General features: G+C 38.8%; 1 protein-coding gene across 6 annotated transcripts in view; it reads right to left on the bottom strand.

Annotated features, from left to right (window-relative positions):
• The window catches only part of RBMS3 (RNA binding motif single stranded interacting protein 3), a 638,647-nt gene that overhangs the window by 384,535 nt on the left and 238,421 nt on the right, over window positions 1–15,691 (bottom strand). The gene's annotated exons all lie outside the window — the stretch shown is intronic.

Below are 15,691 nucleotides of genomic sequence, written 5' to 3'. Positions count from 1 at the left end.
ACAGTTTACTTAATTCAGTTTAAAGTATTGGCTTGGTTGTTCACACAGAGTTCAAATACATTATTTAACTGTGCTGGTGCTTATTTTCTTATTTGTAAACTGCGGAAATATCTCTTTTGTTAAGGTTTTTGCCATAGGGCATATGCGCTTGCTTGCTGGAGAGAGACAGAGAGATAAGCAGAGAGAAATCATCCCCCAGGGGGGATGGTCATGCTACAATCCCTTCTCCATTCTCCTCCTGGGATTCTGGGCATGCACACACAAATACCAGCATTATTTTCAAGCCACCAGGTGCAGGACTCAAGCCATGGTTGGCCATGTGAGAGTGGCCCAACCACCACACCACCTGCTAGCCCAAGAAAATATCGTAAAAAAAAAAAAATCTTGGAGCTGGCAGGTGGTGTGGTAGTTAAGGGTGCTGGACTCCTATACAATCAACTGCAGTTCGGTTCGAGTCTCAGACCTGGAGTCTTGCTTTCTCACTTTCTCTTTCTCTCAGTCCTTCTCTGGTCAAATTAAAATAAATGAATAAATAAAGTTAAATAAAATAAAATAACTTAAAAAAAAACTCAGGTCAGCCAGTGGCATGGTGGTTAAGACTGCTAGATCTCACATAGCTCACAGTACAGTTCAAATCCCAGACCCAGTGGTATGAAAAACATGCTGGGAGCATGTGCATGCCCAAAATCCCAAGAGGAGGGAAAGATGGAAGAGAAAGTGTTACAGTGTGACCATTCTTCGTGAGGTGTATTTTTTCTCTCTCTCTCTCTTTCTCTGGAGAGTATATGTGTCCTTCATAGCAAACAAACAAAACAAAACAGAACAAGAACCTTACTTAAACCTTTATTATGCTTTTAAAATAAAGTTAAATAACATTTATATGATGTAATAAACTCCATGTAAGCCACTCTCCACTAGACAGTCTCGGAAAAGCTATGAGATTATATTGCCCATGGTGACCTCATTCTGAGTAGAATGCCCAGTGGGGAATCAGCCTTTCTGAATCAGTGATCTGTCTCGGACCCTGTGATTGCAATGGTGTGTGCCAGAGCTCAAGCTGGAATCTGTGCCATCCATGGGTGTAGAGGGTACTTACATAATATCGGGTTATGATGAAAAACAAGGTCCTTGTTTCTTGAATGACAATGTGTCGTTTCCACCTCTCCAGTTGTTTCAGAAACATTTCAGAGCAGAAACCTCTGAGACCGAGTGACTTTGCAGCTGCCTAGAAGATTCATAATTTTTTTCTTTTTTTTTTAGAGAGATTTTTACTATAAGGCATGTGTGCTCGCCAGAGGGATAGAATGAGACAGAGAGATAGAAAGCAAGAAATCACCCCCAAGGAGGGATAGCCATGCTGCAATCCCTTCTCTACCATTCTCCTCTCGGGATCTTGGGCGCGTGCACACACACACACACACACAGCGTGAGTTTTAAGCTACGGGGTCCTGGACTCAGACTGCTGTTGACTACATGGGAGTCCAGTGACGTAACCATTACATCATCTGATAGCCTCATTATGCGTCTTCAGTGCCCACATGTGCTTATTATAAGCACTCATCACCTATGATAAAACTTTTTTCCTTACAACTTGAAAGTACCCAAATAATACACACCTTCACACACCACAGATTACATACTTATTTCATTTACTTATATCAGGTAAGAATGCAGTTGTATGAGTCTAAACTGTTGTGTGTGTTAGACTTCGATGACACAGTCTGAAAAGTAACAATAAATTCACATGGCATTTATAAAACTCCATCAAATGGAAAGTATGCCCCAAGAGCCACCTAGCATGGTTTCAGGTATTCAGGTGCCAAACTGTCTTAATCATAGGCAGAGGTGGGAAAGAGACCCTTCTCTTTTGGTGGAGAGTTTTTTTTTTTTATTTTTTTTTTTTGCTATAGGGCGCATGCACTCGCCAGACAGACAGAGAAAGACATAGAGACAGGAAGCGAGAAATCATCCCCCAGGGGGGATGACCACTCCACAATCCCTTCTCCTCCCTTCTCCTCTCGGGATCTTGGGCACGCATGCACACGCACCTGGCGTGAGTTTAAGCCACCAGGTCTGGGACGCGAACTGCGGTCGACTATGTAGGAGTCCAGCGACATAACCATTACGCTAACTGCTAGTCCCAAGAGATCCTTCTTTACATTTATTGCCATGTAAACATGTTACTATTCAAAACATAAATAGAATACAAATTAAAAATTAATTAAAGGTAAAGAAAAAACATGGCAACGAGTAGTGTTTATAAAAAAGGAAGGAGTGAAAAAGTGAGTAACAGACTTGGAGAACTTTAGACCAAAAAAGGTTTATTTATTAAAAATAATATTACTTCTGATGAAGGGAATAAAGAAAAGTCACGATATTAGGCTAAAAGGCTTAAGGGCACCTTCCACTCTCTTAAAACAGGAGGTGAAGTCATCCTAGTTCCTAAGGGATTTTCCTAAAGCCAAGAACAATGAGAAACTTTGTTCTTTCTATTGGGTGTTTCAGTGACATAAATTAGCTCATATGCAATTGAAAATTAAGAGAGTGATGTAAGGATAACATGAAAGTCTTGTTGGTTCCTCTGAGAATCTTCTGAGTTTGTTAAGGTTTTGAAAGTGACCAGGAGTAAGCTTTCTTATAAGTAAAGCAAGAAAAAAGTTAAATATTTAGAGTTGTTTAAGAAAGAAGCTAAAAGTTCAACAGATCTGATTTTCTTTAGTGCAAGATGATCCACCATGCTGATTCAGCTGGAAAAAAGCTAGAAAGACATTTCTACTACGTTAAAATAACAGATTAGTAATAAAGCAAGTTAATATGATCTTTAAAATTCTCATAAAGGGTCTCTAAAGAGAGCCAATACCTTCTAACACCCACATTCAGAAGGAGCAAGCACTACCTCCAAGGTTTAAAGTTGAATTGCGGATGTGTTTGAACGTGTTTACCTATAAATTTCGACAGATTTTGTGTGATCTGACCCATCCCTACTTTTTTCCATAAGTGTCATTATTTTTCATGCATAATTTTGCAGAATACGAAATCTTTCTGAAATTCCTACATGATGCTATAGTGGAAATATCTCAGTGATTTTCCATCAGAAGATCCAATGGTTTTCAACCCTCCTTATGCAAACACTCAAAATTGGAAACAGATTTATTTATTCAGTCCTTCAACTAACATTTATATACTACTATGCAAAAAGCCACTATACTAATAACATGAAAACAAATAATATGCAGAAACCAATCATTGTAATTCATGGAGAAGTATTGTAATAGTGTAGTAAAATGACCCAAGGGTTAACACTTGTAGGATGACTGGGAAAGGGTGTATAAAGAAGCCTTGCTTCCAAAGGTTCCTACCTCCTGATATTCACACCCTAACCATGAATGTAGGCTGAATCTAGCAACTTGCTTTTTTTTTAAGAGAGATATTTACTATAGGGCATATGCAATTGCCAGAGAGACAGAGAGCGACACAGAGAGAGAGAAATCAAGAGGGATAGCCACACTTCAATCCTTTCTCCTACATTCTCCTTTTGGGATTTTGGGCACACACACATATGTGCCCAGTGTGAGTTTCAAGATATTGGATACGGGACTCAAACCATGGTCAGCCATGTAGCAGTTGAGTACATTAACCACCACATCACCTGCTGGCCCTGCAAGTTTCTCCTAACAAAGAAAACAGGCAAAATAGTAGAATATCATTTCCAAGACCAGGTTATAAAAGGCTGGGGTTTCCATCTTTGTACTCTAACTCTTCTCACTAGTTTGTTCTAATGAAGTAAGTTGTCATGTTGTGAGCCGCCCAGTGGAGAACCCCACATGGTAAGAACCTAAGAACTTGGGCCAGTATCCCATGAGGAACAGAATCCTGCCTATAACCACGTGAAGATCTTGGAAGCAGATCCTCCCCAACACCTTGAGTGTTACCCTGTAAGAGATTATGAGTCAATGGGCCCGACTAAGCCATTGCCAGATTCCTGACCCACAGAAACCATGAGATAATAAATGTGGTTTTCAGTCATTAAGTGTTGGGGCAATTTGTTTTGCAACAATAAATAGCTAATACAGCATGGTGGCAATTCACTGCAAATGGAATGACTGAGAAAAATTGACTGACGGGTACCAGTTATCAAAACAGTTGATTGTAGGCTTGCATTTCTCTCCTAGGGAAGGCATGGATACACCTTACACTAGCAATGGCAGCGAGTTAGATATTGCTGAAATGTGGGTTCTTCTGGAGAGTGGTGGCAGGTGAGACAGTAAAGGGAACCCATGGGTTATTCACAAAATATTCAAAGGTTTTCCACCTTTTTAAATTTTTTTTAAATGTTCTGCTATAGGGGGACCAGCAGATGGTGTAATGTTATGTCACTGGACTCCCATGTAGTCGACTGCGATTTACGTCCTGGACTCAGTGGCTAAAAACTCACGCCTAGTGAGTGTGCCTCTGTGTCAAAGACGAGAATAAAGGAGAAGATATTACGGCATGACTATTCCTCCCCCCCAAGGGTGTGATTTCTTGCTTTTTATCTCTCTGGAAAGGGCACATGCCATACAGCAAAAAAAAAAAAAAAAAAAAAAAAAGTTTTGCTATAGGGTACATGTGTTTACTGGAAAGAGAGAAAGTGAGAAATCATTCTCTGGGGATGGTCATTCTGCGATCTTCTCCTCTTGGTATTTTGGGTTCACACACACACACACACACACACACACACACACACACACACACGCCCAGCGTATTTCTCAAGCCATCAGGGGATCTGGGACTTGAACTGCATAGTTGGCTTATGCACCATTGCTTGGCCCAAGAGTTTTCTTAACACACCTAATAACTGTTGCCTATATTTTAAGAGAAATGTATAAGTAGTTTTTTTTTTAAATTATGGCAAAATGCTTGTCTATATCAGAGTGCTCCAAAATCCACAAATCTTAAACTTTCAGGTTTGTCTAGACATTTTTAAAATTTCTTCAACTTTTCCTTAAATAATTATTTAATTTAATTTATTGTTATCATTTTAATTTGCTATAGGGCATGAGCACTCACTAGAGACAGCGCGAGAGGGCAAGAGATAGGGAACAAAGAGATAGGGAACATAAGAAAGTAAGCTACCAGACCCGGGTCTCGAAACATAGTCAGCCAGATGGTGGTAGTTCAGTTCCTTAACCACCATGCCACTTGCTGGCTCCTAGACATCTTTTTAAATAGGTTATCACCTGTTCTGTATACAGAGCCAGGGAAAAGTATAATACATTCTCAATCACCCCAGATTTTTAAAACTTCTAAGCTTTTAAGACAATAGGGTGGGGCCGGCAAGAGGCATGGTAAGGGGCTGGACTCGCACATAGCTGACCATGGTTCAAGTCCTGGACCTGGAGACTTGCTTTTTCACTTTCCTGGTCCCTCACTCTCTGTGTCTCTCTCTGATCAAATTAAAAATAATAATAAATAAAATTAAATTAATACTTCTAAAAAAAAGACAGTAGAAAGTGATTTAACATCTTTCAGTTTGTGCACTTCTCTCTATACTGAATTATTCCAGCATATTTAGTTGTTACGGATTTACCCCTCTATTTAAAAGCTGACAATAGAGCATTTAGGCTCTGCCATGTGATTGTCTCATGGGAAAACTTTGACTCATAGACAAGTTTTATTGGAGTTTGATGTGTCCCAGCTTTGAAAGAGAACAGCCTTATCCACGGAAAGTTAGGACACTGAATGTCATGGGCCCCTAATCCACATGGACATTTGATTTCCAGATTTTGACAGGAGAGCAGGATGCTTTAGGAGCCTGGCGTTGCCTCCAGATAATTCTATACATGCACTGAAACATGCAGGGGGGAAGACAACTGTGCAAGATAGCGCACTTGCCCCAGAGATGCTTCCACTTAACCCAAATCATGTGGGGGATTCTGAGCACAGAAGATCTACTCAAACAAACAAAACCCACATATTTAATTCTCTTTGCCCTTTCTTTCCTCGGACACCTAAACATGGTCAAGACAGAATTATAGGAACAAGAGAAGGAAAAGAAAAGGAAGAAGGACAAAGGAAAAGTGGTAGTAAGGATGGAAAAGGAGAGGAAAAGGAGCCCTTGACTGGCACAGAAACGATCTGCTATAAAAGATAAATAAATAAGTAAGCAGAAATTTTAAAATAAACTTTTAAAATAATTTTTTTAAAGTCAATTTTATGTACTTACTATTCTTCAATTTGATCAGAGAGAGAGAGAGAGAAAACAGCATGAGAAAGCTAGCTGCCAGATTCAGGGTTCGAGCCACAGTCAGCCAAGTGCGAGTCCAGCACCTTAACCACCACACCACCTGCCCAGCAGAAATTTTTAAAAAATAATATAAACCAGCTTTTAGAAGTGGACATACATGTAGGAGTCATTAGGTAGCATGTTAGCTGCAGTGAAATAAAAAGATAGAACTGCCAAGTGGCCATTTGCTCTGTTCCTTTTAGAGAATTAATAAAGCTAACATTTGAATGATTTCATTTAATTGCAGTAAGAACTCATGATGAGTTTTAATTACAAATGTTCACCTTCCAAGCATCTCAGTCACTTTTATTGACTTTGCTGTTTCTGGTATTGAACCTGGAGTGTATGGCTGCGATTGCTCTTTTTCTCTAAGTCAAGGTAGACATTCTTCTCAATAAGTTTATCAAGCATTTACGGGAGCACTGTTCACCAGAATTTTCTGCAATGCTGGAAATGCTCTATAGCTGGACTATACAATTGGGAAGCCATTACTGACTTGCAGCTATTGAGCATTTGTACTGTGGCTACTACAATTCAGAAATTGAATCACATACGGGTCCCATAGCTTAGTGGTTAAGGGAGTCTGATCCCACATGGCTGACCACAATTCAAATCCCAGCCTTGGTGGCTGGACAAACATGCTGGGTACAATGCATGCATGCCCAAAATCCTGAAAGTGTGGAGAAATGCATAAGAAATTGTGCTGTGAGCACACCTCACTGGGGGAAGCTTTCTCTCTTTCTCTCTCCCTCTCTCTCTCTCTCTCTCTGGTCTATACACCCTCTGACAATTAAAGAAAAAAGAAAGAAACTGAATCTCCAATATTATTTCACCAAAATCAATCTCAATTTCAATTTAAACAGGCATATAGTCAAATTGCACTCTCTAGGACAACACAGATTGTAAGAAATGCCATCGTATGTTACCAATATCAAATATCAATGCATGGCCAGCAGAAGGACCTGAATGGATTGGTGCTAGAGGCAATGCAGGGCTTAGCAGAAATTTCCAAATGTGGACCATGACAAGGAATCACGTCTATTTAAAGATTATATTTGGAGGGGGTGTTAGAATGATGACAAGTGATAATGGACTCAAATTACCAAGCCTTTTAATATTACCAAAACACATTGAATAATGCCAACATGAAAGGTACATTGTCCATGTTGCAAAACCTCAAACGTCTCCTTGAAAATTTCTAATTGTCTAAGAAAGAAAAGCCTAAAGTAAGTCAAAAGTGAAACATGTTACATAAGTTGGATTTTTGAGAAGGGAAACCAAATTAAGGCAATACATTGGATCAAAACGTGAAATCATCACCTCATTGATATTTAACTAAATTTAAGTTGATAACACTCTTTGCTCAGAAGCTAACTGAATTGAGTGCAAGCTGATAATTCGTATATATATATATAGCAACAAAAAAACTTATTATTGTTCATTATACAAAGACCCTTCTGTCTGGGGACATTCCTTGGATAGCACCAGACCCCCTGGCAAAGAATGAATAAGACATAAAATCAAACTTTTACAAAGTCCAACTCATTCAGCAGATATTAATTTGAACAGAAGAATCAAAGATGTACACTGACTTGCAGATTACAATCACTTGAGTGGTTCAAGATCTAGGGTTTAAAGCAGAGAAGAGTGCCACATTTGCAAATAATTAGAAGATCCATGGCTTATCAAGTTCTTAATATATAGCCCCTCCACATTCCTAAAGTATTTTAACTTGTTTTGAAAAATGGGTTTGAGAAACGTAAAAGCTGATTTTAAAAATCTGTGACAATCATATGCTAAGAGATGCTGGAATCATTACATATCATTGCTATATATATTTTTTTTTCTTATTTTGATTCTCTAAGTAGTAAGCCATAGTTCAGCAACATTAGGGATTAGCCACCATGGAATTAATTTCCTGTGAATGTTTTTGCAATCTCAGGTGGAAGATGTTATATAAAGTGATGCAGTATTGACATGCTTAAATATAACTTTTAAATATAACTTGCTAAAATTTCAATCAGTAACTTTAGCAAATAGAAATATACATTCAGGCTCATGGAAGCATTGATAAAAATGCCCAACAAGAACTATTCTTCAGCTATAACCCAATTTAATCTATACTTGAAAGTCAAACAATTACGGGGCCTGCAATGAAAAGCCAAAATTTTATACAATATTGTATTGGGTAATAGTTCAAAACTTGAGTTTGTTTATAGTTTTATTGAACTTCTTAGACAATGTCCTATCAATAACATTTATGGAATCCAAATCTAGAACAAATGAAGAAAAGACATAATTAGAAGCAGAACAGGGGCCAGATGGTGGTGTAGTCTTAAAATGCAGTACTTGGGACCAGCAGGTGGCATAGTGGCTAAGGCACTGAACTTCCACATGGCTGACCATGGTTTGAGCCCAGATCCAACAGTTTGAAAAGCAGGCATGTGTGCTTGCCCACCCAGAATCCTGAGAGGAAAATGAAGAAGTGCATGATCAGAATCCCAAGAGGAGAATGGAGGAGAAGGGATTGTGATGTGACCCTTCCCCAGGGGTTGGTTTCTCACTTTCCCTTTCTCTGTTTCTCGCCAGCAAGTGCTCTTTGGTAAAAAACTAACTAGCTAACTAACTAAATAAATAAGATAAAAATGCAACATTCTGTAAGGCACTCACTCTGGCAATGTTTATGGATCAACTCTAGGGATCTCTCTGAGCATATCAGGCACCTGTGTGCCCATGATACAATGCCAGCTGAAGACTGCTGGGGAGAGAGGCATTGGGACCTTGTTAGGGATGTTAACTTTTGCTCTGTTTGATTCTCTTGCTCATGGAAGAAGAAAATAAGCACTTAAAACCTAGAAGCAGAGCAACAAATACTGAAACCAGTTGGCATGTACCATCCAAGATGTATCAGCCTCTAGACTCAACATGCTTCTGATTCTAGGCTCAAATATCCTTACGACTCCGCAGCAGTTCATGTGTGTGCAGAGACACCCCCAGACAGCATAGCCTCTAGAAATGTGTACCTCCCACAGTCACAGGAACAAAAACATGTTAAGCCCAGAAAAAAATTTCAGTGGAGAGGGTGCAGACTGTAATCGAAACCTGTTCAAAATTACAGCACAACAATTTAACACAGCATTTCACATTTCTTTTTTTTTTTTTTTTGTAGTGTCCCACCTAATGTGTTATGTTATGATTGCTGGCAGCTATTTGGGTAGCCCATTTATCATGGATAACTTTGGGAAAAATTACTACATTATAAACCTATTAGTGACTGGAATTTCCCTCTATTACATTCAAATGCTTAGATTCAGACTGACCAAGCAGTGATAATGAAAAGTTGGAGAAATATTCAAAATATGGAAGTTGAAGAAACGAGCCCTGCTGCTAGTGTAATGATTTTTCATAGACACCTCAATTTTGGAGTGTCAGAAACCAATGCACTGAAAAAAATATATGATTTACAGAAATAATATGAAATTATCCTAAATGGAGGTTTTCAGAGAAAGAAAATGGCAAGGTATTAATTAACGCTCTCAAACTCTGGACGAATATGTGTGTGCATGTGTGTGTGTGTGTGTGTGTGTGTGTGTGTGTGCATTTTTCTCTTTTTGTCAATTTTTGCACTCCATATTAAAACTGTGTTTACAGAAATGAGACACGATCAATTTTGCCTAAAGCTTGACATTCAGAGACACTGACAGACTAAATATCTGTTAATTGTCTCTTTTTTTCTTGCCTTTTCTCTATAAAACCTCTCTCTCAATTCAACCACATCGATAGAGAAATGAAATGCAAAATAATTCAAACAACAGTGCTTTCCTTGAAGAAAATAACTCGTTCATTTTTCTCTCAATTTTTTCTTTTCCTCTGCAGATTGCACTGCACTCCTTAATTTACCCCGGCATGAGAAGACAAGCAAATGGTTCCAAGAATTCTCCCCTCCTCCTCTGCTACATTCTAGAAGGAAGGTCAGAAGCTTGTCAAACTTAGAACTCAAAGCTGAACTTAAACAACCTCGGCTATGAAGAAGAAAAGTAGGGAAGAGAACAAAACAGAAAATCTACAAAAGCCCACTTTGGGTAAAGTCAACAAAGAAATTATACCGCTATGAAACTCAGGAAGCCCATGTAAGTCAAAAACCTTGTTCCTAAAAGCTCCCCATGTGTGGCTGCTAATGCACAGGAAATGTGATTAGCTGCCTGAGAAAGGCCCAGAATTACTCCCATTCTGACTAGATTACTGGGTAATTAGATTGGTAGCACTCTTCCCCGACTGCGACTGTCAGATTAAATCTGGCTGGTTCTCTTCAGATAACTGTAGCGCGCTCTCAATCTGGGCGCGTATGTGTGTGTGTGTGTGTGTGTGTGTGTGTGTGTGTGTGTGTGTGTGCATTTTTCTCTTTTTGTCAATTTTTGCACTCCATATTAAAACTGTGTTTACAGAAATGAGACACGATCAATTTTGCCTAAAGCTTGACATTCAGAGACACTGACAGACTAAATATCTGTTAATTGTCTCTTTTTTTCTTGCCTTTTCTCTATAAAACCTCTCTCTCAATTCAACCACATCGATAGAGAAATGAAATGCAAAATAATTCAAACAACAGTGCTTTCCTTGAAGAAAATAACTCGTTCATTTTTCTCTCAATTTTTTCTTTTCCTCTGCAGATTGCACTGCACTCCTTAATTTACCCCGGCATGAGAAGACAAGCAAATGGTTCCAAGAATTCTCCCCTCCTCCTCTGCTACATTCTAGAAGGAAGGTCAGAAGCTTGTCAAACTTAGAACTCAAAGCTGAACTTAAACAACCTCGGCTATGAAGAAGAAAAGTAGGGAAGAGAACAAAACAGAAAATCTACAAAAGCCCACTTTGGGTAAAGTCAACAAAGAAATTATACCGCTATGAAACTCAGGAAGCCCATGTAAGTCAAAAACCTTGTTCCTAAAAGCTCCCCATGTGTGGCTGCTAATGCACAGGAAATGTGATTAGCTGCCTGAGAAAGGCCCAGAATTACTCCCATTCTGACTAGATTACTGGGTAATTAGATTGGTAGCACTCTTCCCCGACTGCGACTGTCAGATTAAATCTGGCTGGTTCTCTTCAGATAACTGTCATGCCCCACAATAATACACAGACTGACATCGTGAGGAGTTGTGTTTTTTGTTTCTGTTCTCAAGTGTTCAGAGAAGCAAAGTGCCTTTTTTTAATCTATAATGAAACATAAAAAAATGTTTAATGGACAATTTATTCAAATTGTCATTATATTTTATTAAGAAAATGCTACCCAACAAAGCTTGGTTGGACAGCCTTAGTCAGTGTGAGTAAATGGAAATCACCAGGGTTGACCAGCTGTCTCCAGGATCTACTGATGGGAAGGTAGTCTTGCCTTCCCATGTGAATAGGGTTGCTGGTTTTATTTTAATGCTTTCAGTTGCTACCCTTTTAAAGATCAAGTTCCATAAGGTATAGAGAGCCACTTTCTCTGAGAATTAGGTGATCTTAGCTTTTCTTCTTTCCCTTTAAGATAAAGGACACACACTTCATGCTGTAAGAGCTGTCTCTCCAGTTACTCCTAGGAACTACCCGGAAGAGAATGAGAAGAAAGAAACCAATGAAGAAAGGCACATGGGTTCTAGTTCTTACGACTGGGTTGTCAGAAAAGTCATGATACATTTTTGCATAGAAAAATATGTCATGACTTTCCAGATGACCTAATAGTCCTCTTCTACTGGTCCTAGTTAATGCATTCTTTGTCAGGGAAGCTTTGCTGAAGTGCTTCTTTAGATATGATGCTCTGGCCTATGGTATGAAATGGGAGGAAGTGGTAGAGATGTGATATATTGTTAAGTATTACACACGGGGGTCCAGCCGGTGGTGCAGAGGTTGAGGGTGCTGGACTCCCACATGTCTGATCACCATTCGAGTTCCCCACCTGGAGGCCTGCTTTCTCACTTTCCCTATCTCTCACTCTGTCCCTTTCTGGTCAAATTTAAAGAAACAAACAAACAAATAAAGTGAAAAATAATTCTTAAAAAAACTATTACACATGGAACCACATGTTTTTATTTATATGTGGTAAATATTACTGATTTTCTATGTGTCACCGAGATAGAATTTTATTTATTTATTTATTTTTGGTAAACCTTGAAAAGGGATAGAAGAGGTCAATTTAAGGAAAAGTTGAACATGTGGCTATGACAGAAATCATAAAGATTGACAGTAGAGAAACTTAAGTGTAATTGAGAGAGGAGGGAGAGTCTGCAATCAGAGTTGAGGCTGAATTCCAGCATTTCCACTTATAATTTCAAACTCTGGGCCAAGGTCGTTCATCTACCTTAGCTCAGGTGTCACTTCGTTGGCAGATCAACATGTTACACCAGTTCTGATCAGAGGCAGTTGTAAGGTATCAGCAGTGTGTCTGTCCCAGTATACATGATGAATAAATAAAAGAACTTACTGTCTTTTGTTTTGTTTTTGTGAAGTTTTTGCCATAGGGCTTGTGTACTCACCAGGGACAGATAGGGAGAGGTCAGGAGAGGGAAAGGGAGAAATCCCCCTAGGGGGCCATGCTGAGATCCCTGTTCCTCCTGGGATTTTAGGCATGCAGGCACAGCTGCCTGGCATGCTTTTCAAGCCACTGGATCCAGGACTCAAACTGTGGTCAGCCACATGAGAGTCCAGTGCTTTAAGTACCATACTTCCTGCTGGTATCACCTCTTACTATTTTAAACCCATAAAATTGAATTAGTACTTCCTAAAATGCTCAAGAAACAGCATTTCTTTTTGGGTGGAACTTGTCAAACCTCCCTGGTTTTCTTGTATCACACTCCTTTGGTAGGATAGCTCCAAGAGGAATTCCTTAGCTTCTAATGTTTAAGATGCCCTGGGAGGAATCATGCACATGTCACTGGAAGACTTTGGCATTAGTGGCCTCATCTTTATATTCCTCACCTCATGCCATGTACTTGCCTTGAAAAGCACTCAACAAAAGTTATCTCAGTGCATGTAACAATTGAAGAAGTAACAAAATATTCTTTAAAGGATTCATGTATCAGGGCCAACAAGTGGCAGGGTAGTTAAGGTGCTGGATTCCTGCATGGCTGACCATGGTTTGAGTCCTGGACCTGGGAACTTGCTTTCTTTCTTTCCCTCTTTCTTTCTCTCTCTCTGTATCTCTGGGGAGCACATGTGCCCTATAGCAAATGAAAATATAATAATAAGTAAAGTTAAATAAATAATTCTTAAAAATAAAAAAGATTCACATGTCCATGTAACATATAAGAGAAAAAAATCAAGTGGTCAAAGGTTTTATAAACCCAGTGGAGTAAACTAGAAATGTAAAGGCATTGCCTTTTTTTTTTTTTGCCAGAAGAAAGTGAATATATCTATTGTTTAACTAGTACTTTGGATACTATTAAAAATGCTAATTGGCACAGCTTTCTGGAAGTCATTTTAGAAATAAACAGGGGCTTCAAAAAGTTTGTGGAAACTGCAGATTATAAAAGAACTACTTGAGACCATCAGATGGTGTAATGGTTACAGTGCTGGACTCCCACATGGCTGTCTGCAGTTCAAGTCCCAGATCCGGCAGCTTGAAATTCACACTGGGTGTGTGTGAGTGCATGCCCAAAGTTACAAGAGGAGAATGGATTGCACTGTGGCCATCCCCCCATGGAGTGGTGATTTCTTGCTTTCTGTACCTCTGTCTCTCTGGTGAGTGCACATGCCGTATACCAAAAATCTCTCTAAAAAAAAACAAACACACACACACAAAAACAAACAAAAGAAACAAACAAAAAAAAAACAGAAAAACTATGTGTGAATTTCAAAATTCTCTTGCACCAAAAAAAAACTTGTACTTTTCTTTTTAAATATTTTAATTTTATTCATTCATTCATTTATTTTAATTTGACGAGAGAGAGAGAGAGAGAGAGGGAAAGTGAGAAAGCGAGCCACCAGGTCCAGGATTCGAACTGTGGTCAGCCATGTGGGAGTGTCCAGTCCCTTAACCAGAGACAAACAGAAAGGGCAAGTGAGTCCCACCAAGTCTGGGACTCAAAGAGCAGCTGGTTATGTGAGAGTCTAGCACCTTAACCACTCCACCACCTGCTGGCTCCCCATTAAAATGTTTTTATCCCACTCTGAATGAGCAGAATCTATGTATAATCCAACAGTTCAATGTAAATTATTTTGTGTAACTCATAGTCTTTGGAGTACCCATGGACTTTGTTTTGTTCATAAGAGATTGACCAACAGATATTAAATATAGTACTGGCATAGCTCTCAGTACTACAGCATTTAAAATAAATATTAGAGTTTGCTTCTCTTTTATCAAACTTAGAATTTCTTGGTTGAAAAACATCTAAAATTGATGTTTATTATTCCAAATTTTAACGAACTTTTTTGCTTTGTTGTAGATATAATCCAAATGATCTCCCAAAGTTCATGAAAAATGAATATTCTTGATTCACATCTAGGTGTTTACCTAAATGGAAAGAGAACTTCCAAGCCTAGCATTTACAATGACAGTTTTAATTAGTCTGTGCTACATTCTGGTCATTGTGTGTGTGTGTGTGTGTGTGTGTGTGTGTATTCTGGTTTTGTATAATTAAACATACTGATGTGAAACACATTTCATCTTAGTACAAATTCTTTGGAAGCAGAATATAATGGTCAAAAAATTCCACCTTACAGATGTAATAGTGTGATATGTCCAAAGTTTGTAGAATGATTAGTATCACCAGGGGTGCTCATAAAAATACTATTTCCAGAAACTTGCCCGCAGATATTTTGATTGGTCAGTCTTGGATAGGACCTAGGGATCTGTACTTCATTTTAAGTGCTCCCAAATGATCTTTCCTGTGTATGATCATTTCCTTCCTTTTAGACATGAAGGTCATTTCCAGCTTTTGCAGATGCAGATAAATATTGTTGAATTATGGAGCCTTTCTTACAGAGACTAAGTTAAATTGCTTGGAATAAGCAGCCAATGTAGACCACCTAAACATGCCCAATGCCCCTCCCAGGCCTCTTTCCCCAAATTGGACTGTTTCTTACAAAGGCACTTATGTGCCTTGAGCAAATAACTGAAAGAAAATCTGCAAGACTCTGAAATAAAAGACAGTGAAAGAACATTGTAACTCTTCGAGAAAAAGTTACCTGACTCATACGTTCAGCAGAGGCAGATACCTGAAAGTATTTTTCAATTTTTAAAATTATTTTAACTTTATTTTTCTCATTAGAATTTTTATTTATTTATTTATTTATTTTAATTTGACCAAGATGGACAGAGCAGGAATAAGAGAGGGAAAGTGAGAAAGCAAGCCACCAAGTCCAGGACCTGAACTGTGGTCGGCCATGTGGAAGTCCAGCACCCTTAACCACCATGCCACCCATTAGCCCCTCAATTTTTAATATAGATAA

Source organism: Tupaia chinensis, unplaced genomic scaffold, assembly GCF_000334495.1.
Source record: "Tupaia chinensis unplaced genomic scaffold, TupChi_1.0 Scaffold000617_1, whole genome shotgun sequence".
In the NCBI taxonomy this organism is placed as follows: Eukaryota; Metazoa; Chordata; class Mammalia; order Scandentia; family Tupaiidae; genus Tupaia; species Tupaia belangeri.
Note: the sequence above shows the minus strand (reverse complement) of the source record. Positions and strands in the feature narration are given on the sequence as shown.